The 23,864-nt window shown below is 38.1% G+C and overlaps 2 long non-coding RNA genes across 3 annotated transcripts; both read right to left on the bottom strand.

Moving 5' to 3' along the window:
* Nucleotides 1-5,133: 5,133 nt before the first annotated feature.
* Nucleotides 5,134-7,763, bottom strand: LOC110938782. The gene is made up of 3 exons (XR_002591685.2): nucleotides 7,620-7,763; nucleotides 5,947-6,031; nucleotides 5,134-5,302 (listed from the first exon to the last, which is right to left on the bottom strand). It is a non-coding gene; the product is annotated as an uncharacterized LOC110938782 (long non-coding RNA).
* A 12,017-nt stretch (nucleotides 7,764-19,780) lies between these two features.
* On the bottom strand, nucleotides 19,781-22,666 carry LOC110938783. Of its 2 annotated transcripts, none has more exons than XR_002591687.2 (3): nucleotides 22,514-22,666; nucleotides 20,842-20,926; nucleotides 19,781-20,002 (listed from the first exon to the last, which is right to left on the bottom strand). It is a non-coding gene; the product is annotated as an uncharacterized LOC110938783 (long non-coding RNA). The 2 variants fall into 2 exon arrangements; XR_002591688.2 differs by lacking the exon at nucleotides 19,781-20,002 and adding an exon at nucleotides 20,069-20,180.
* Between the last annotated feature and the right edge of the window lie 1,198 nt (nucleotides 22,667-23,864).

Here is a 23,864-nt window from a genome sequence, read left to right as displayed (position 1 = left end):
CGGTATGTTGGACCGTTCGAAATCACTGAAAGAATAGGCAAAGTAGCCTACAGACTAAACCTACCAGCTGAACCCGGTGCAGTTCACAACGTATTCCATGTGTCGAATATGAAGAAGTGCCTGTCAGATGAGACCCTCATAATTCCTTTTAAGGAACTCACTATCGACGAGCGGTTGCAGTTCGTCGAGGAACCAGTTGAAATCACGGACCGGGATGTCAAGGTCCTCAAACACAAGAGAATCCCTCTTGTCCGAGTTCGTTGGAACTCCAAACGTGGCCCAGAGTACACCTGGGAACGCGAAGACTAGATGACAGAAAAGTACCCCCAGTTATTCGGAACCAATGCAACCACTACTGAGACTGAAGCTACTACTGCGGAATTTCGGGACAAAATTCCAAATCAACAGGGGGATGATGTGACACCCCGGGAAAATCAGTAAACGATACAACTTACCTAGCTTCCTCAGTAACCGCATGCTAAATTTCGGGACGAAATTTCTTTCAAGTTGGGGATAATGTGACAACTCGAATTTCCAAGATTCCTATTTCGCATTTATTGCACGTTCATTGTTTGTGTAGTTAATTATTTGCACAATTAGTTGCTATGGAATTGTATACGTTGGATACAATGAAGTGTATTGTGTGATTGTGCATGGTTATGTGTTAATTGTGATAAATTTGTTAAATGCATAAACTTGGTGGTGAAACTGTGAAACTGTTTGAGATGGTGTACTATTGTAAAATATAATAATTAAGGGTGTGCAGAGTTATTAGTGAAACTTATATGATACTTAACCCTAATCCTTCACTAAACATCACACAAGAAACCAAAGCACGTACATTCACTTTCTCTAGCAATCATCATCACCACCATCATTGGCACAAGACATTCATCACTTTTGATTTCCACATTTTCTCTAGAATCAACACAAGGTAATTGTTTATTGATTGCTTGATTATTATCAATTCTTGATTCTTGATTATGTGTTCATGAAGACCCTAGTTCCTCATACAATATTCTGTGATTTTGATTTGATTCTGGATAATGATGATTATGATGAATGATTAGTTGTATGCCAATAAGATTGTTCACATAATGATTGTTGTAATCATCGATTGATTGCTTGTGAATTCTGCAATACGTAGGATTGAGTAGGGTTTTTGATCGTGTGAATGAAAGTTGTAACTGATGCCTTGATTCTGTGCAAAAATTGGAATTTCACGCATTATTGTTAGTCAGAGATTTGGATTGTTATGCTTGTCTGAGTTTCGTAACCCTAATGCAGTTGTCTGAGTTTTAAAGGGGTGTTAAGGTCCGAGTTTCTTTTCATCAAGTGTTGTCCGAGCTTGGTGAGACACACTAAGTGTCCGAGTTTTATATCAAACATCAAAGGGTCCGATGTTTGATTAAGTGGGGTCCGAATTTTAGACATGGGAGTAGTGGTCCGACTTTTAGCTTTAACCCTAGTGTTGTCCGAGTTTCATGATCTTTATGTGATGTCCGACCTTTAACTCTTGTCATATGGTCCGACCTTTAACCCTTGTAAAGGGTCCGACCTTTAAAACCCTTACATGGTCCGAGTTTTGGCCCCCAAACCCTTGTCCGACCTTTAAACTTGAAAAGGGGGTCCGACTTTGTGACCCTTGCCCCCTTTTGTCTGACTTTTGATCCCAAACCCCCATCATCCGAGCTTTAAACCCACCCCAATGGTCCGACTTTTGCCAGTGGACTTTTGTCCGACTTTTAAACAAGGGAAGCCCCCCCCCTCACTTCTTGTCCGAGCTTTTAAGAAGGGCAAGGCCCTGTCTGACTTTGTGTATGATTAATATGAGGCCTTGAGTGTACGTTAATTGATGATTGAATCTGTTAAGGTTTGAATGATGTATATGTGTCCAAATTTCATATGTATGATGTGTTGTCCGAGCTGTAAATATATGCACACATGATTCACTGTTGTTAATGTTTGAAAAGACTGAGTTTATGTTGATGCCAAGTTTAGAACTCCGTGTGAAGAACAACATACTACTGCATGCTACTGTTTACTACTGTATACGATTATGTGATACTGTCTGATATGATGCTACGTGTTACTGAATGATACTGCATGTTATTGTGCGATACGTTACCGTATGTTACTGTTTGAACACCAAAGAGTTGTTAACATAATTGAAAGTAAAATACTCACATCGAATCATGTGCAATGTATCCTAGGTCGTGTGTAAGGGACTTAGACATTTAATTAACCCAAGGTGAGTTCACACTCTTTACCAAGGCATGGGATTCCCGGGGATAGGGAATGGGTTGAATGATGGAATTGAGCTATTACGCGTACATACACGGTTACTAGACTATCTACCATGGTCCTCGGGTTAAGCAGGACACTTACGTAAAACCTACATAAACAGGAATATGCTACTGTCTTCCGGAGTCAGGAAGGACATTTACGTAAAACCTACGTAAACAATAACATGCTACTGTCTTCCGGAGTCAGGAAGGACACTTACGTAAAACCTACGTAAACCCCACGCGTATCACTGTCCTCGGGTACAGAAGGACACTTACGTAAAACCTACGTAAAGCTTGTACGTACTACTGTTCTCGGTTGTGAAGAACACTTATGGTTACGAATAGTCTAGTGGTTATACAACATGGGAAGCCCCCACCAATAGATCGTACTATCGGCCCAGTAGAGCCACATGTTACAAACGAACTTACTAATACGCATTTACTTTCTGTGAACTCGCTCAACTAGTTGTTGATCCTCTGTTACATGCCTTGCAGGTTGTTAGGTACATGGAGCTTGCATAGGGAGGAGCTGGTCGTTGTGGGCAAGGATCGTGGATGTTTCATTAAACATTTTATGACATTTCACACTTATTTATGTTGGGTTTTTATTTACACGCTTCCGCTAAAAAGTGATAACATACTTGTGTTTTGAACACCTTTCAAATTGGTGATTGAATGGCATTTACTTTTACTTATTAATTACATGTTCAATATGATTGGTGGCTTGATCCTGGTCAGTCACGCTCCCAAGCGGTGATACTCCGCAGGTGGATTTTGGGGGTGTGACAATAACCTTCGTTCCTACCTGTTCCCTTGGCTCGAACAGGAATCACCCAAGTCCGGCCGGTGAACGGTTCGGAATGTCGGTTTAGAGTTTAACCCGAAATCGGTGAACCTTGTTCATAGAACCCAAATCTTGAACCTTGTAACTATTTGAATGATTAGTTAGCCGGTTCAAGCTCCGTTTCTATTGATTGATGGCATTGAGTGTAAAAGAGTTGAAAGAAAGTTGGAGATTCCTTCTTTCAATCCTTCACACCATGGAAATGTTTAGATCTATGATAGATCTTAACTTGTTTATGTGGAAATCGGTTAGATCTAAGCTATTCATGGTTGAATGATGCCAAAGTTTGATGTTCTTCAAGAACACCATGATGACATCACCCAAGAACACTTAGATCTTGGTGATTTCACGGTTAGAATCCAAGTTTTGAAAGATAGGAAGGTGTAGAATCAAGTAATGATAAAAAACGTACAAGAATTAGAGTGAAAACTTACCGGGATTGAGAGAAATCTGAGAAAAGGTGAAGAAGATAGCTGGTTCGGTCAGAGCTTTCCAAAAATGGAAAGTATGACAATGACAGCCCTATTTATAGGCTTCCAAAAGGGGAAAGTGGCAGCCGATCGGCTGGGAGCTCCGATCGAGTGGGCTGCTCGATCGGCTGGCAAGATGCTAGCCGATCGGCTGGCCTGTTCAATCAGGATGCTTCCTGTTCGATCCGCCACGCACTACGAGTATTTTGCGATGATTTTCGACGTTTCGATTTTGATGGACGATGATACGAATACGATAGAGTTCCTAGTCAAATTACTTTTAATCCCAACTACTATATCTAACATACAACCTCCTATAAGTCACGTTTCGATGTCGGTTTCGATTGAGTTCGATTGCTTTTCGAGTTTCGATTCGATTTTCGATTGATTTGCTTGAATACCACACCAAACATAAAGTAAACACGCACAAGTAACACATAAGGCACACACACACGTATAACAATACCACAATTCGCATAATTCGAGTCTCGAGTTCGATTGATTGTTAGATCGGTTTGATTGCTGATTAGGTTAACTTTATCGCATTGTTACTTCCTATCCTTCACAGTGGTAGATCGGTTCGCATTAAAACACATTCGATTACCTCGATTCTTGCTGATTACAACACTTACTCCACATAATACAACTAAAATATAAAATCGACTATCTACAGTCAAAGAAAGTCAAAGTTGACTTGGACTTGACTTTGACTTTGACATTCGAAAACACGGGGTGTTACATAAACACATTCTGGATTTTTAAGTAAAAACTATAAGGTTTGACCCGTTTCGGCTAGTCTATGTAAACTAGTTACATAACGGAAATGTGCAAACGACTCGGACAAACAACGAACCGGTCACAGAGGGTTATACCATCATGTAACCTGGTCCTAAGAGAGTCCTAAGGCATATCTAAATCATACCATAACGGGTCAGAACTGAAGTCAACGCGAAAGTCAAAGCTTTGCGACTTTCGGTTCCGAACCGGGTCAAAACAGTAAATGGTCGGATCAAACAAGCTTAGACCAGTTATAATACTTATTATCATGTTATATGAGTGTCAAAACAGGTTACACGCCATCTACATTATTGATTATGCATAAAATCGAAAGTTAGCATTCTGTTGACTTTTTCTAAGCAACTTTGACCCGATATTTGGACTAGTTAGAGTGGGAATCTGTAACGCCCATATTTCTTATTCCAAATAAGTATTATTATTTACAAAATTCGGGCATGACCCGTTCTTATAATGAACAATTCCCTGTAAGAACTTAAACATGACGCAGCGGAAAATATGAGCCCAAAAATTTTCTTTCTTATTTAGACCCATTACTTATTTAAAAGCTCAAATACAAATTATAAACATTTACAAAAAAAAGGATTAACAATAACCACATTAAAGTAACACTTCAAGACAATACATAAATTGGACTATGTGGCCGTTCTTCCCGTACAATCATTAATTTGGGGCTCGATCAATGCATGCTTATCTTCGATAGTAGTGCTAGAGATACGTGCAATACATGTGAATATCACATACAACTTAACCATTAGTCATTGACAACGTTATACAACATGATTCTCATATAATCTAATAGTGAATAACATTTAACAATGAAACTTTGATTTATTTAACTATCCTCTCGTATTTTCTTATTCAGAGTTCGACTTCGATACTTCAAGAACCCGGTGTTCATATACCTGCAATGCATTTCAATCTCAAACACACCATTAGAAATCATTAATGCTCGAACATAATGAAACCATTCCGTACCATTCCTTTATACATTTATAACATTTCGCATTCACAAACGTATACATTCCTAATTTTTATGTGCATTCATAGCAACCACTTTCTACTTACATATATTATTTTTTTAATTTTCAGCTCCTTCACCCGGTCGGGTCGGGTTAACCACCCGGCCGTGTCAACTAACCATATATTTTTCACAGAACCTTCACTCGGCCATGTCAGCTCACCACCCGGCCGTGTCAGCTCTGCACTTTTCCTAGCCATTAATTCTTACCAAAACGAACATAACTCTCTCATTTTTGATCCGTTTTACCCGATTTTTTTTCCTACGCGCCCGTAATTTAATTACGAATCCGTTTATCACTTCGGGTAGCATCAATCTGATTTATAAGCAAACGGCTTATAAACCCCTTTATACATTATTTGACCCGTCTAATCCTACTAGTTTACTTTCATTATAAACAACTCCTTTGTTATACTAAAATAATACTTACCTCAATACTTCTCATTCATTACATGATTCTTGCATATTTTTCTACACATAAATATTAAATACTATGTACATACTAAGAAGTGAATTGGAATCACTTACATCGTGTGTCCGAGTTGTGCATAGCTTCTTTATTTACCCTTGATCCGTTAGCCTTCCATTCTTGAGTCCATGTCAATTGGGATTCCTATCATTTCAAGTCATTACGTCCATATCATAGTTAGTATGCATGTTCGTTCATATCACATCCATTCCTAGCTCTTAGCTACATAGACTTTCATTAGTCAAGCTTATCATGCATATGACATGAACCGACAACCACAATATTCAACATTCACTCACTCAAATTTATTATCATACGTACGTACACATAATTGTTCTAACACATATACATGATTCTTTAAAATCTCATAAACATATTCATAAGTCTAATCATGCCACTCGCATATTCGTTGACTTTTTAGAAAGTCAACGGTTATACCTACTTATTCCCAACTTATGAACACACACACAATTATCTTGATATGATAGACTACTTGTAGTATCGTCATACACATTTCATATTCATGTTATGTGGTACATACAACTACATGATTACTTGATTTTATATCTGATGTTCACAAGATCAATTTTACATATAGTAACGCTTTAAACACACCTTAACAACTGTAAACATTCACCTGAAGCAATATTTAGTGTTTAGTAAATCGGTGACTAGAAAATCATATGTTTTAAGTCCATAAAACACATTATTTTCATTGCTGCATTTTTCACGCAGCAGCTGTTCGGGGTCACTTTCCCCCTTTTTAATCACATAATCTGACTTCGACTTTCGACTTTCGATGTTCACAAGAATTGTAATATGCGAAACAACCTTTTCAACGATATAAGGCTCGTTGTCTGACTCCTAATAACGAATGAGATACGGCCTTTACAACATGACTATCTAGGGCTGTCAAAAGTGACGAATTTACTAACTTTTCATGCTGTTTTGACCCACTAAATCTCATAACCAGCCTCTTGTGACCAAATATGAAATGTAATATGCGAAACAACCTTTCCAACGATATAAGGCTCGTTGTCTAACTCCTAATAACGAATGAGATACGGCCTTTACAAAATGACTATCTAGGGCTGTCAAAAGTGACGAATTTACTAACTTTTCATGCTGTTTTGACCCACTAAATCTCATAACCAACCTCTTGTGACCAAATATGAAATGTAATATGCGAAACAACCTTTCCAACGATATAAGACTCGTTGTCTAACTCCTAATAACGAATGAGATACGGCCTTTACAAGATGACTATCTAGGGCTGTCAAAAGTGACGAATTTACTAACTTTTTAACACAAACTTGCATCAATTCAAGTTTCATGTAGGCATTTTATCAAACACTTGATGGGTTTCACATTAATAGAATATATTGTACAAGTATCTTATGTTCATCTTCCTATTCTTGCCTTTAAAAATTCAAATACTATTGAAATCGACCTAAAATCACACCATACTCAAACTATCAAACAAACATTCATCGCATACAACATGCTACATAAATTTTTGAACAAGAATTCGACATAGTTGTTATACCCATGTCGCCACTTTCGTTAGCCCAAGTGGGTTTCATCTTCAAACCTCAATTAACACCAAAATCTTGATAAATTCACAGTCCATATGATAATTCTAACATATATTCGTGCTCGATTTCATAAAATTTCATGAATTGATCATAACCTAATTCATACAAAAATCATCAAATCCAAAATTACCACTTACCATGTGTTTTACAGAGTTGAACAATCAAGAATCTTGTTCATGCAAGTTCGATTTCAGCCAGAATCCATCCAGTTTGGTCGATTAGGGTTTGAGAAGGGGTTTCCCCCTTCTTTCTCTTCTCTGGTCGAACACCCACCTACGCCCAGGTGTGGGTGTGGGGTTTTTAATTTTATTTTTTTATATCTTATCTTTTCACTCATTCAAAACTAACCCCTCATGTTTGTCACTTAATCATAATTAACCCAATTTCATTTCCTTTCTTGTTTTGCTAGGCATTTAATAACCTAGTTATTACATTTCCTTCTTTTAAACGCATTAACATACTGGCAACTAAGTAATTCGAATTTTGGGGCGTTACAAATCTACCCCCCTTAAAGAAGTTTTCGTCCCCGAAACCTCTTTCTTTTCTGCCATAACCCGTCTAGTTTTATTCTCGTTTGTTCATTCATTCGAGTTACATTGGAAGACTTACATAAGCATGTTGTGAGAATTTACACTAGTCACACATCCCATAGTCATCATTATTTCATTCATTTTCGCATACAATCTCGTTCACTCGTACGCATTCAACACATCGTACTCATTCATGCATATAATCATCTAACAATAGACCTACTTATAAACGAGTTTCGTCCCTTCGTACAAATAACATATTTTAACACATTTGTAGGTTCAAGTTCTATTCACATATGGGTTTTATTGTCTAAGGTGAGCTTTCATTTTAAACCCGCCGCAATTTACGGCTATCATCCGTGTCTTGCAGTTACTACTTGTTGGTTAAACTCGTTTCATGGTTTACTTATTAGGCACTAGCATTCATACAGCTCGATGACATTAAGTTCGAGTTGAAATTCATTCCTTGGTCGACCTATAAGAGTCAAACCTTCCTTTTCATGTCACATTTGTGCTATCAATAATTCATACAGAAGTTCAATCATAGCGTAAAATTTTATATTCATATATTAAATAATTTGTTAACCTTACTTCCTTGACGCAGTACTTGGACATGCAGCAACAAGCCGGTCCTCTTCGTCACCATCCATACCATGTTTCGGATTGACCTCATTCATCCGTGTGATGAGCTTTCGCTTATGAACATTCTTTCACTGACCTTACTAGGATTATCACATCCTGGTTTCTTATTTATATATTAATACTTTCTCAACTCCTTCGTAGAACATTGATGCGTTCCACCTGTACAAAACAGGTCCATACGTGACCATTTCTTAACATATCATTTTAGTTGTTTGACCCATTCACGATGGTTCAATACATAACTGTTCTTCCGCAATTCTTTAACTTATTTATCAACTTCTGCAGTTTGACTTTTCAAAGTCAACCTGCCACTTCTTTCTCTTTTATGAATACAAATAACGAAGTACATGTTTGTACTTCTTATCAATTCAAGCATATATTTAATTTCATCACTTTATGCTTTAGTGCTCCTCACGTACACTTGTCCTTTCCATTAAAGCTTAGGTCTTCCGCCCGGGTCGTAACCCGTCATTCACTTTGACTCTCTAGAGTCAAGTATCAACATATTTCACGCTTGTAATTTATCCAATGCTTATTTCTTACGGCTACAACTTCTTGCCACATCAACCGTTTTCGATATTTCATACCTACTTAATGGACCGAACTAATCTATCCATTCTTTATTACTTATTTTATTATTAACAATTCATCTTCATTCGGCTTCTCAAGAGTCAAACTACAATCACCTTTTTACCCGCATTTTATTACTTGCTTTATTACTTATCATTATATTTCGTTTGACCTTCGGAAGTCTACTTTGTAAATACAATCTTACATATGCCTATCGATTATTCTATCCGGACGCATCCATCTCTAGTCGAGTCATAAACTCCTATTAAATGCATAACTTTTATACATACCTGGCACAAGTCGAAATCCATTGACTTGTTATCCATATTTTGCTTGACTATTTCCTTCCCTTTTGTGACATTACATTTTCGTACATCATGCTCACCTACAATTAAATAACTTAACCATTTCAAACATTAATACCTGGTTCAAATGGTACTCACCATTCGACCCGCATAACTCATTTATCCTTTCAGCCATCCTTTCATACAATACTTGAGCGTAATTATATTCATATATTTATATATATATAAGTTCAAAACATAGCAATAATAATATCCGCTTCACAAGGAATATTTACTCTTCTATCTATAATTATTAAAAATTTTGAGCCTTTCACTCTTGTCATCCATTCTTACTTATCTGATTCGTGCCTATTTACAAATTTCGAACTTTTTCATCCTATCATTCATTCCCTTCTATGTTTCGAATTCGTCTCGCGGTTTCTAACATATGATTCATATCATTCATCCCTTTCATGTTTCGAATCCGTCTCGCGGATTCTAACATATCATTCATATCTTTCATTCTTTGAATCCGTCTCGCGGATTCAAACTTTGCATTCATATCTTGTTGATCCGTACTTTCTTACGGATTCAACATTCTTCATTCTTATCACTTATACTTTTTACTCTTACGTAGTATACTCAATTTCCCGAGAGTCTTATTACCCATTTCACCCGCACGCCCACCTGCTACCCAGTTCTACCAGACATACCTGCGATAATTACCACGGTCTCACGAACGTCATATGCTTCTTGCGTACTGGCCAGGTGCGCAATCCACATACTAGTTTCGTGCCTTCGTGTAATCATCGCCTTATGTCCAAGAAGTGGGTTTCAGTTTCGTGCATATTTCTAAAACTTCCCCAAGACCACATCATTGCTTTTGTTTAATAATTACCCTCCCAAGGAGATCTCTTCCTTTTTCTTTTAACATCGGTACCCATACATATTATGTAACACCCCAAAAACATAAACCCGTATATTATAAAGTTCAAAGAATAGATAAACAAGAGTTTACCAACTAGGAATTAAACCTAGTTAAATTCCAAGTCTTGAATTAATGCATGTTATGGTTAAATAATTAAAATTAAAGAAAAATCATAGTAAAGGGACTAAACTTGTCAAAACCCAAAGTTGTATTACTAATAGTAACAAAACTTAAACCAAACCTCCCAAAATTTGGAGTCTGGTCGATCAAGAAACAAGCAGGGGGCGACATCCCCATATCCAAACCCTAACTCAAGCTAAATCTCTTCAATTGAAGCCCTAAATCAGTTCCAAATCGAGCTCTAATCACATATTAGTAAACACCTCATTGTGAGGATCAAAAGGTATGTGAAATTCAGTGATTTTGTTACATCACAAATTCTAGGTTAATTGTGAAACATGAGAAATTTAGTTTGATTGTTGATGCATGATGGTAAATTAGTTAGAATAATGATGATATAGTGTCTAGGAGTAAAACCTAGACAACTACATGTGAATTTATGCCCAAATTCAGGAAATTTCATGAATCCATGGAAGCTAGGTTTTGGGTTTTATAAGATGATGATGAACACTAGGATTTGAATGATAATTCTAGTATAAACTTCATTATAGGAAGTAATTCCTGTGAAATTGATGCTAAGATGTGTGCAAGGTTTACTAATTAAAGTGAAATTTGAGGTTTAATTGCAAGTCACGAACTTGGAAATGACGGTAGGAAAATCCGACCCGTTAGGTGTTTGTTGAAATGCCTAAGTGAGGGTTTTTATGCTAAATTTGATGAAAACGCAGAATTTGACCATGTCTTATAAATGATGTGATTATGGTCGTGAAAAGAATTCTAAACAAGTTAAAAACTGAATTTATTAGGCAAAGAGTCCGGATCATCAAGCGGACAAGCCGGAGAGAATCCACGGGGAAAAGGCGCGCTTTAAAGGTACGAAATTTATTGTTTCGTTACATTATACCTTATTGTTAGTTTTATGTAGTCAATTTTGAAACACGACGACCAAGATTTACCAATACGTCACGAATATGATTAGTGTCTTAAACAAGTAATTGGGTCAAAACAAGTGAAAATGCATGAAATCTTACATATCCGAAATGGTGTGTAAGTTTAACACCCAAACGGGTCAAACAAGTTATGGTAATAAGCACGAAGCATGACATTATTACATAATGCGTGAATTACATGATAAGTATGCCGTGTAACGAACACCATACCCAAATTAAGAAATCTTGTTCTTAATATAGGAGCTAAGGTGCATATCCGATGCATGAAAATAGTATAAACAACCAAATATTATGTCTTGTAATCTAGTGTGTAAGTTGATTTCGTAAGCATGCCCGCTCAAGAATAGTTGAGTAATGTTATAAACAAAACAAGTATGAAGTACTAGCCCAGCCGCGCAGCAATTTATGCGAATTTGTGCTGTTTCGACTCATAGCGAATCAGCAAGAAAACTGCATTTTAAACAAGGGAGTGATGTGCAGAGTCTACCGTAAATTACGGTAGTACCGTAATTTACGGTGGCCTGAAATTCTTTACGGTGAGTCTCTACTGTGTTACGGTAGACCCCAAGTGACCAGAAGCCACCGTAATTTATGGTGACACCGTAAATTACGGTGGAGCCCTGTTTGACAAAAGTTGTTTTGATCATTTTCTCGAATCTGTGTTCGGACCTGATTCGAATACGTAATTTCCAAGAGTGTTAGTACTAATGCTTGTTTTAAATGTTAGTTCTCAGGTACCAAGAAAAAGGATGAAGATCAAGCAAGCGAGTCGAACCGAACACACACATTTTTAGAACGCTTCCGCATCCAAACTTTGTGTTAGAAACTATGTAAATTAATGGTAGTTACTGTCTTGAATGTGGTTTGTAACAACAATACACGAAGGTTGTGTTAATTTTGGGTTTAAACTATGAAAGTTTTTGTAAAGTCGTCATTTTGGCGTTAAATGCAAAGTTTTTAGGTTATTAAATTTGGTAATATAAGCTGGGTCTTACAAGTTGGTAATCAGAGCTTAAGGTTGCCAATAAGTGTTCGGTTCAAGCTTGATCAACATCCGGTAAGAGTTATTGCTTAAGTAAAATTTAGAAGTATAGAAATAATTCACGAACGAATATACATGGAAAAGAGTGTATAAACACACTCAAACACAAGAAAAGCATGAAACAAGAATAATAGAATCAAGAGTGTGTAAGCACACTCAAACACGAGAAAAGCATGAGACAAGAATGATTGAGTCAAGTTGCAACTTGATCAAATCAAAACAAGTAAAACATGTATTACAAATGAAATGTTTAACAATATATGTAAACATTTCAGTATCAAAGATGGCAAGCGGAGGTGACGGAGATGCGGTGCCAAGAGTCACCGAACAGATGAGAATAGTGATTGCCGAAGAAGTTGGAAAGGCGATCGAAAACAGCTTGTCGAACTTCATTGATAAAATCCAAAATACGGTTTTATCAGTGGTAGAAGAAAGAATCAAGAAGCTAGAAGATAATTCAAATCTAGCAAAGGAAAAATCCGGGGAACGAAAACCTTGTTCATACAAGGAATTCATAGCTTGTAAACCGCCTATCTATAATGGGGAAGTTGATCCAATCGTGTGTCAGCGATGGATAGGCGATATCGAGGGAGTGTTCGAGAGAACACATTGTGATGAAAATGACTACGTAGCTTATGGTACGGGTCAGTTAAGAGGTCAAGCGAAGGATTGGTGGGATAATAAGAAGAAAGAGATTGAAAACGAAGCGGCTAAGGCCATGACGTGGGAGGAGTTTAAGAAGCCGTTTCTTAAACACCATAGCCCCAAAGCGGTTATAAACAAGATCAAGGAAGAGTTCATGCAACTCAGACACAAGGGTGAATCCATAGACAAGATCACGGGGGTGTTTATGGACAAAATGAAGTTCTGTGATGATCTGATCACGAACGAAGAACAAAAAGTCTATTACTACCATAACATGCTGAGCGCTGAATATAGGGAGTTCATAACCCCTTCAAAGTATGAGACCCTTACCGAGATTGTCAATGCTGCTCGGGAAAGGGAGATTGAGTTGAAGAAGAGTATAGAGCGGGGTGAACGAAGGGCACAGGATATAAATCCAAGCCCTACCAAGAAAGCAAGAACGAATGAAACGTCAAAGAAATCAGACGCAAAGAGCGGTACGCCAAGTTGCAAAATCTGCGGCAAGAATCACAAAGGTGAATGTCGCTTCAAGGATAAGCCATGTCCTATATGTCGAAAAACGGGACATATGGCTATATCATGCCCGGAAAAAGTGACCGTTTGTTATAACTGTTACCGAACGGGTCACAAAAGATCAGAGTGCCCAGAATTGGCGGGAAAGAAAGAAGGGCAAGACTTAAAAGGTGAAGCCGCAAAAGCCAAAGCAAGATCCTTTCAATTGACCGCTGCTGAAGCAAAGGTCGAACCTGATGTGGTCTCAGGTATATTCACTATAAATTCAATTCCCGCACGTGTGTTATTTGATACTGGTGCGAATAAATCCTTTGTTTCATATGGGTTTATTCGACACCCCTCATTTGTTCTAACAAAATTACCTATGCCTTTAGAGGTAGAGATAGGTAATAATAAAAGCTTTATTGTCTGTGATGTATGTAAAAACTGCACGATGAATATTGATGACGAGGAATATGCAATAGACTTGATCCCGATGTCGATGGGAGAATTCCAAGTGGTAGTGGGAATGGATTGGCTATCCCGTTACCACGCAAAAGTGGTTTGTTTCCGAAAGGAAATAAAACTAACTTCTCCTAGCGGAAAGCAAGTTACAATATATGGAGAAAAGGGAGGTAACCCGGTGATATGCTCAATGCTAGAAGCTCGCAAACTCATGAAACATGGATGCAAGGCCTTTATGGTATATACGAGCGAAACGGAAAAGGAACTCCTCAAAATTGGGGATGTACCAGTCGTGCGAGATTATGAAGACGTGTTTCCGGAAGAACTACCGGGGATACCGCCAGAACGGGAGGTAGAGTTCGGAATCGAGTTGATTCCGGGCGCGAAACCCGTGGCCAAGGCGCCATACCGACTTGCACCGTCGGAGTTACAAGAATTGATGTCTCAAATTCAGGAATTTCTTGACAAGGGATTTATCCGACCGAGTGTGTCTCCGTGGGGCGCACCAGTCTTATTCGTGAAAAAGAAAGATGGCAGTATGCGCATGTGTATCGATTACCGGGAGTTAAACAAACTCACGGTGAAGAATCGATACCCACTTCCAAGAATTGACGATTTATTCGACCAACTGCAAGGAGCAAGTTGGTTTTCCAAAATTGATCTCCGATCCGGTTATCACCAATTGAAAGTCAAGGAGGAGGACGTACCCAAAACGGCTTTCCGTACGAGGTACGGGCATTATGAATTCCTCGTAATGCCTTTCGGATTGACCAATGCGCCCGCGGTTTTCATGGACCTCATGAACCGGGTTTGCAAACCCATGCTAGATAAGTCGGTAATTGTATTTATCGACGACATTCTGGTATATTCAAAGAGTGAAGCCGAGCACGTGTGTCATTTGCGGGAAATATTAGACACACTTAGACGAGAGAAGCTTTATGCAAAATTCACGAAGTGTGCTTTCTGGTTACGGGAAGTACAGTTTCTTGGGCATCTTATTAGTGCTGATGGAGTACTAGTAGATCCGTCAAAGATAGAAGCTGTGACAAAATGGAGCCCTCCAAGAAATCCCTCGGAAATCCGAAGCTTTTTAGGGCTTGCGGGATATTATCGGAGATTCATACAGGATTTCTCCAAAATTGCCTTACCCTTGACCAAATTAACTCGTAAGGAGGAAAAGTTTGTGTGGGGCATTAAGCAAGAGGAAGCTTTCCAAACACTCAAGGAAAAGTTGACCCACGCTCCGGTACTGACCTTACCGGAAGGGACTGAAGACATGGTGGTTTACTCGGACGCTTCTCAATTGGGGCTCGGATGCGTGTTAATGCAACGAGGCAAGGTTATCGCCTACGCCTCGAGGCAATTGAAGATTCATGAAAATAAATATCCGGTTCACGACTTAGAATTGGCGGCGGTGGTGTTTGCCTTAAAGATATGGAGACATTACTTGTACGGAGTAAAGTTTACAATCTTTACCGACCATAAAAGCTTGAAATATTTCTTCGACCAGAAGGAATTAAACATGCGGCAAAGGCGGTGGTTAGAAACCGTCAAGGACTATGACTGCGAAATACATTACCACCCCGGTAAGGCCAATGTAGTTGCCGATGCGCTGAGTCGCAAAACAGATTATCCCCCGATACGGGTACGATCAATGCAACTGTTTGTGACTTCAAGTTTACTAGAACGAATTCGAGAAGCACAAGATGAAGCTGTAAAGGCGGAAAACTGGAAAAAGGAAAGAATTATTGGTCAAGTTAAAGACCTTGAAGTGGGCAGTCACGGCCTAAGAACTCGTTTTAATAGAATCTGGGTTCCTAACACATGTGGTGTTAAGAAGCTTCTGCTTGATGAAGCTCATAAATCCCGTTATTCCATTCACCCGGGGGCGACCAAAATGTATCATGATTTGAAGCAAAACTATTGGTGGCCCGGAATGAAGCGAGACACTGTGAAATACGTGGAAAAATGCTTGACATGCCTACAAGTCAAGGCGGAACACCAAAAGCCGTATGGTAAACTCCAACCGTTAGAAATTCCGGTCTGGAAATGAGAGCAAATCACGATGGACCTATTGACTAAACTACCTAAAACAAGTCGTGGTTTTGATGCTATTTGGGTGGTCGTGGATAGGTTAACTAAAAGCGCCCACTTTATTCCGATTCGTGAAACTTATACATCTGAGAAAATGTCGGAGGTATACACCAATGAAATCATAGCAAGGCATGGGGTACCGATATCCATTGTATCAGACAGAGATACTCGGTTTACCTCGAAATTCTGGCGTGAATTCCAAGAACAGATGGGAACTAAATTGTTCCTTAGCACTGCTTATCATCCACAAACGGATGGGCAGAGCGAAAGAACAATACAAACATTGGGTGATATGCTACGGGCTTGCATTATTGACTTTGGGGGTAGTTGGGATGTCCATTTACCCTTGGTCGAATTCGCATATAATAATAGCTATCACGCGAGCATTAAAATGGCCCCGTATGAGCTATTATATGGCAGAAAGTGTCGGACTCCGGTATGTTGGGGAGAGGTGGGCCCTCGAGGGCTAGCATCAACTGATGTAATCCGAGCTACAAATGCGAAAATTGACATAGTTCGAACACATTTGAAAGCGGCTCAAGACCGACAAAAGGCATACGCAGACAAAAGAAATAGGCCAATCGAGTTTCAGGTTGGCGAGATGGTCATGCTAAAGGTTTCCCCATGGAAGGGTATTATCAGATTCAGAAAAAGGGGGAAGTTAAGCCCGAGATTCATTGGGCCATTTAGAATCATTGAACGAGTTGGTAAGGTAGCTTATCGACTTGAATTACCCGAAGAGTTGAGTGGGATTCATAACACATTTCACGTATCACATCTCCGGAAATGTTTGGCCGACGAGACCGCTCATGTCCACTACGATGATATAGAGGTGGATAACAGTCTCAACTATGCAGTGAAACCGATTGCGATTTTAGATCTTAAAGAGAAAAGCTTGAGGAACAAAGTGATAAATCAAGTCAAGGTTAAGTGGGACCACAGAAAGGGGTCAGACACTACTTGGGAACCCGAAGAGGAGATGCGGCGTCTCTACCCTACATTATTTGGTACGTAATTCGGTTTCGGGGACGAAACCCTTTTTAAGGGGGGTGGACTTGTAACACCCCAAAAACATAAACCCGTATATTATAAAGTTCAAAGAATAGATAAACAAGAGTTTACCAACTAGGAATTAAACCTAGTTAAATTCCAAGTCTTGAATTAATGCATGTTATGGTTAAATAATTAAAATTAAAGAAAAATCATAGTAAAGGGACTAAACTTGTCAAAACCCAAAGTTGTATTACTAATAGTAACAAAACTTAAACCAAACCTCCCAAAATTTGGAGTCTGGTCGATCAAGAAACAAGCAGGGGGCGACATCCCCATATCTAAACCCTAACTCAAGCTAAATCTCTTCAATTGAAGCCCTAAATCAGTTCCAAATCGAGCTCTAATCACATATTAGTAAACACCTCATTGTGAGGATCAAAAGGTATGTGAAATTCAGTGATTTTGTTACATCACAAATTCTAGGTTAATTGTGAAACATGAGAAATTTAGTTTGATTGTTGATGCATGATGGTAAATTAGTTAGAATAATGATGATATAGTGTCTAGGAGTAAAACCTAGACAACTACATGTGAATTTATGCCCAAATTCAGGAAATTTCATGAATCCATGGAAGCTAGGTTTTGGGTTTTATAAGATGATGATGAACACTAGGATTTGAATGATAATTCTAGTATAAACTTCATTATAGGAAGTAATTCCTGTGAAATTGATGCTAAGATGTGTGCAAGGTTTACTAATTAAAGTGAAATTTGAGGTTTAATTGCAAGTCACGAACTTGGAAATGATGGTAGGAAAATCCGACCCGTTAGGTGTTTGTTGAAATGCCTAAGTGAGGGTTTTTATGCTAAATTTGATGAGAACGCAGAATTTGACCATGTCTTATAAATGATGTGATTATGGTCGTGAAAAGAATTCTAAACAAGTTAAAAACTGAATTTATTAGGCAAAGAGTCCGGATCATCAAGCGGACAAGCCGGAGAGAATCCACGGGGAAAAGGCGCGCTTTAAAGGTACGAAATTTATTGTTTCGTTACATTATACCTTATTGTTAGTTTTATGTAGTCAATTTTGAAACACGACGACCAAGATTTACCAATACGTCACGAATATGATTAGTGTCTTAAACAAGTAATTGGGTCAAAACAAGTGAAAATGCATGAAATCTTACATATCCGAAATGGTGTGTAAGTTTAACACCCAAACGGGTCAAACAAGTTATGGTAATAAGCACGAAGCATGACATTATTACATAATGCGTGAATTACATGATAAGTATGCCGTGTAACGAACACCATACCCAAATTAAGAAATCTTGTTCTTAATATAGGAGCTAAGGTGCATATCCGATGCATGAAAATAGTATAAACAACCAAATATTATGTCTTGTAATCTAGTGTGTAAGTTGATTTCGTAAGCATGCCCGCTCAAGAATATTTGAGTAATGTTATAAACAAAACAAGTATGAAGTACTAGCCCAGCCGCGCAGCAATTTATGCGAATTTGTGCTGTTTCGACTCATAGCGAATCAGCAAGAAAACTGCATTTTAAACAAGGGAGTGATGTGCAGAGTCTACCGTAAATTACGGTAGTACCGTAATTTACGGTGGCCTAAAATTCTTTACGGTGAGTCTCTACTGTGTTACGGTAGACCCCAAGTGACCAGAAGCCACCGTAATTTACGGTGACACCGTAAATTACGGTGACACCGTAAATTACGGTGGAGCCCTGTTTGACAAAAGTTGTTTTGATCATTTTCTCGAATCTGTGTTCGGACCTGATTCGAATACGTAATTTCCAAGAGTGTTAGTACTAATGCTTGTTTTAAATGTTAGTTCTCAGGTACCAAGAAAAAGGATGAAGATTAAGCAAGCGAGTCGAATCGAACACACACATTTTTAGAACGCTTCCGCATCTAAACTTTGTGTTAGAAACTATGTAAATTAATGGTAGTTACTGTCTTGAATGTGGTTTGTAACAACAATACACGAAGGTTGTGTTAATTTTGGGTTTAAACTATGAAAGTTTTTGTAAAGTCGTCATTTTGGCGTTAAATGCAAAGTTTTTAGGTTATTAAATTTGGTAATATAAGCTGGGTCTTACATATTAATAGTGTGTACCTGGGGTTAATTTGCCTATTTGCATCTTTGTCTGCCTTAGTATTCATCCTATTCTGCATCCACGGACCATCCTCTTCAAACACTTATGATTACCTTGCACATACAAAACCGTTAGTTTCTTTATTCACATGCATAAATACATACTTACATTCGCTTTTACCTTTAGATCTTGATCGAGTCCTCGATTGTACGGGTTCCTGGTTACAAGAGCACGCAGGTTTGAGTTCAAGTATTTGCTTCCTCATACTTGATTTCCCTCAAACCAGGGCTCTGATACCAACTTGTAAGGCCCATATTTCTTATTCCAAATAAGTATTATTATTTACAAAATTCGGGCATGACCCGTTCGTATAATGAACAATTCCCTGTAAGAACTTAAACATGACGCAGCGGAAAATATGAGCCCAAAAATTTTCTTTCTTATTTAGACCCATTACTTATTTAAAAGCTCAAATACAAATTATAAACATTTACAAAAAAGGGATTAACAATAACCACATTAAAGTAACACTTCAAGACAATACATAAATCAGACTATGTGGCCGTTCTTCCCGTACAATCATTAATTTGGGGCTCGATCAATGCATGCTTATCTTCGATAGTAGTGGTAGAGATACGTGCAATACCTGTGAACATCACATACAACTTAACCGTTAGTCATTAACAACGTTATACAACATGATTATCATATAATCTAATAGTGAATAACATTTAACAATGAAACTTTGATTTATTTAACTATCCTCTCGTATTTTCTTATTCAGAGTTCGACTTCGATACTTCAAGAACCCGGTGTTCATATACCTGCAATGCATTTCAATCTCAAACACACCATTAGCAATCATTAATGCTCAAACATAATGAAACCATTCCGTACCATTCCTTTATACATTTATAACATTTCGCATTCACAAACGTATACATTCCTAATTTTTATGTGCATTCATAGCAACCACTTTCTACTTACATATATTTTTTTTTCAGCCCCTTCACTCGGCCGGGTCGGGTTAACCAACCGGCCGGGTTGGGTTAACCACCCGGCCGTGTCAACTAACCATATATTTTTCACAGAACCTTCACCCGGCCATGTCAGCTCACCACCCGGCCGTGTCAGCTCTGCGCTTTTCCTAGCCATTAATTCTTACCGAAACGAACATAACTCTCTCATTTTTGATCCGTTTTACCCGATTCTTTTTCCTACGCGCCCGTAATTTAATTACGAATCCGTTTATCACTTCGGGTAGCATCAAAATCTGATTTATAAGCAAACGGCTTATAAACCCCTTTATACATTATTTGACCCGTCTAATCCTACTAGTTTACTTTCATTATAAACAACTCCTTTGTTATACTAAAATAATACTTACCTCAATACTTCTCATTCATTACATGATTCTTGCATATTTTTCTACACATAAATATTAAATACTACGTACATACTAAGAAGTGAATTGGAATCACTTACATCGTGTGTCCGAGTTGTGCATAGCTTCTTTATTTACCCTTGATCCGTTAGCCTTCCATTCTTGAGTCCATGTCAATTGGGATTCCTATCATTTCAAGTCATTACGTCCATATCATAGTTAGTATGCATGTTCGTTCATATCACATCCATTCCTAGCTCTTAGCTACATAGACTTTCATTAGTCAAGCTTATCATGCATATGACATGAACCGACAACCACAATATTCAACATTCACTCACTCAAATTTATTATATTACGTACGTACACATAATTGTTCTAACACATATACATGATTCTTTAAAATCTCATAAACATATTCATAAGTCTAATCATGCCACTCGCATATTCGTTGACTTTTTAGAAAGTCAACGGTTATACCTACTTATTCCCAACTTATGAACACACACACAATTATCTTGATATGATAGACTACTTGTAGTATCGTCATACACATTTCATATTCATGTTATGTGGTACATACAACTACATAATTACTTGATTTTATATCTGATGTTCACAAGATCAATTTTACATATAGTAACGCTTTAAACACACCTTAGCAACTGTAAGCATTCACCCGAAGCAATATTTAGTGTTTAGTAAATCGGTGACTAGAAAATCATATGTTTTAAGTCCATAAAACACATTATTTTCATTGCTGCATTTTTCACGCAGCAGCTGTTCGGGGTCACTTTCCCCCTTTTTAATCACATAATCTGACTTCGACTTTCGACTTTCGATGTTCACAAGAATTGTAATATGCGAAACAACCTTTTCTACGATATAAGGCTCGTTGTCTGACTCCTAATAACGAATGAGATACGGCCTTTACAACATGACTATCTAGGGCTGTCAAAAGTGACGAATTTACTAATTTTTCATGTTGTTTTGACCCACTAAATCTCATAACCAGCCTCTTGTGACCAAATATGAAATGTAATATGCGAAACAACCTTTCCAACTATATAAGGCTCGTTGTCTAACTCCTAATAACGAATGAGATACGGCCTTTACAAGATGACTATCTAGGGCTGTCAAAACTGACGAATTTACTAAATTTTCATGCTGTTTTGACCCACTAAATCTCATAACCAGCCTCTTGTGACCAAATATAAATGTAATATGCGAAACAACCTTTCCAACGATAAAAGGCTCGTTGTCTAACTCCTAATAACGAATGAGATACGGCCTTTACAAGATGACTATCTAGGGCTGTCAAAAGTGACGAATTTACTAACTTTTTAACACAAACTTGCATCAATTCAAGTTTCATGTAGGCATTTTATCAAACACTTGATGGGTTTCACATTAATAGAATATATTGTACAAGTATCTTATGTTCATCTTCCTATTCTTGCCTTTAAAAATTCAAATACTATTGAAATCGACCTAAAATCACACCATACTCAAACTATCAAACAAACATTCATCGCATACAACATGCTACATAAATTTTTGAACAAGAATTCGACATAGGTGTTATACCCATGTCGCCACTTTCGTTAGCCCAAGTGGGTTTCATCTTCAAACCTCAATTAACACCAAAATCTTGATAAATTCACAGTCCATATGATAATTCTAACATATATTCGTACTCGATTTCATAAAATTTCATGAATTGATCATAACCTAATTCATACAAAAATCATCAAATCCAAAATTACCACTTACCATGTGTTTTACAGAGTTGAACAATCAAGAATCTTGTTCATGCAAGTTCGATTTCAGCCAGAATCCATCCAATTTGGTCGATTAGGGTTTGAGAAGGGGTTTCCCCCTTCTTTCTCTTCTCTGGTCGAACACCCACCTACGCCCAGGTGTGGGTGTGGGGTTTTTAATTTTTTTTTTTATATTTTATCTTTTCACTCATTCAAAACTAACCCTCATGTTTGTCACTTAATCATAATTAACCCAATTTCATTTCCTTTCTTGTTTTGCTAGGCATTTAACTAGGTTTAATAACCTAGTTATTACATTTCCTTCTTTTAAACGCATTAACATACTGGCAACTAAGTAATTCGAATTTTGGGGCGTTACAGAATCAGAGGGTGCCCTTTTAAGGGTTTAATGCCCACATGATTACCAACATATAACTACCTTTGTTTCGATTAATCACTGGACCATTTGTGATTAACCGTTAAGTCAATCGTTAATTATGACAGATTGACTTTTAAGCTATAACTAAGCAAAAACTAAACCACAAAGGGTCAAGCACACTTACAGAAGTTTGGTACACGACCAGAGATGCTAGGAGAGTGTTCTTGAGCTCTAGAAGTGATCAAGAAAGCAGATTGAGGTGTGAAGAACAATGTTGCAACTTAAGGCCCTTTTATAGTAGTTTAGGCACCTTAGATCTTTGCCAACAAGTGCTACAAGTGTTCCTAGATGATCAACATCTGTCCCTGAGTGCTAGGGGACGTTTAGGGGACGCCCATGCTCATAATAATGGCTACAAAGTCGGTTAAAACAGCAAACAGTGCTTCTGTCCGACTTTTCTGCATCTGGGAGGCTGACGCGGCCCGCGTCCATGATCCTTCGTCCTTTACGCGGCCCGCCTGAATCCTAATGTCAGAGCCCATATCTTTCCTGTCAGCGCGGCCCGCGTAAAGTCCTTTAGTAACCTTTACGCGGCCCGCCCGAGGCCTGTTAGCAAGATTTTCAAATCTTTTTCATTATTGCAGTTGGCCTTTGGCGTTTCGAAGGGGTAACTTTGCGTTTTGGGCCTCTTTTATTTACGTATAAGGGCCTCGTGACTTTTACCCGCGCCGTTAAGTCCTCGGTTAGTTTATTACTACCCGAAAAGTCCTAACTTTCAATGTTGACGCTTTTAACCCCTCGCATACGAATTTGATCATAACTTTCTCGTTTTAAAACGGAACCTTGCGAAATTTATATCATACATTCTAGTGAGCGTAATTTACTGTTACAAAGTCTCGGGTTTGTTAAAGGGTCACTCAGAGGTATAACTTAAACATGTTGACACCTTTAACCCCTGTAGTTTGTAATCTCTCACTTTCTTCCA

This window comes from Helianthus annuus, chromosome 5, assembly GCF_002127325.2.
Source record: "Helianthus annuus cultivar XRQ/B chromosome 5, HanXRQr2.0-SUNRISE, whole genome shotgun sequence".
Lineage (NCBI taxonomy): Eukaryota > Viridiplantae > Streptophyta > Magnoliopsida > Asterales > Asteraceae > Helianthus > Helianthus annuus.
Note: the sequence above shows the minus strand (reverse complement) of the source record. Positions and strands in the feature narration are given on the sequence as shown.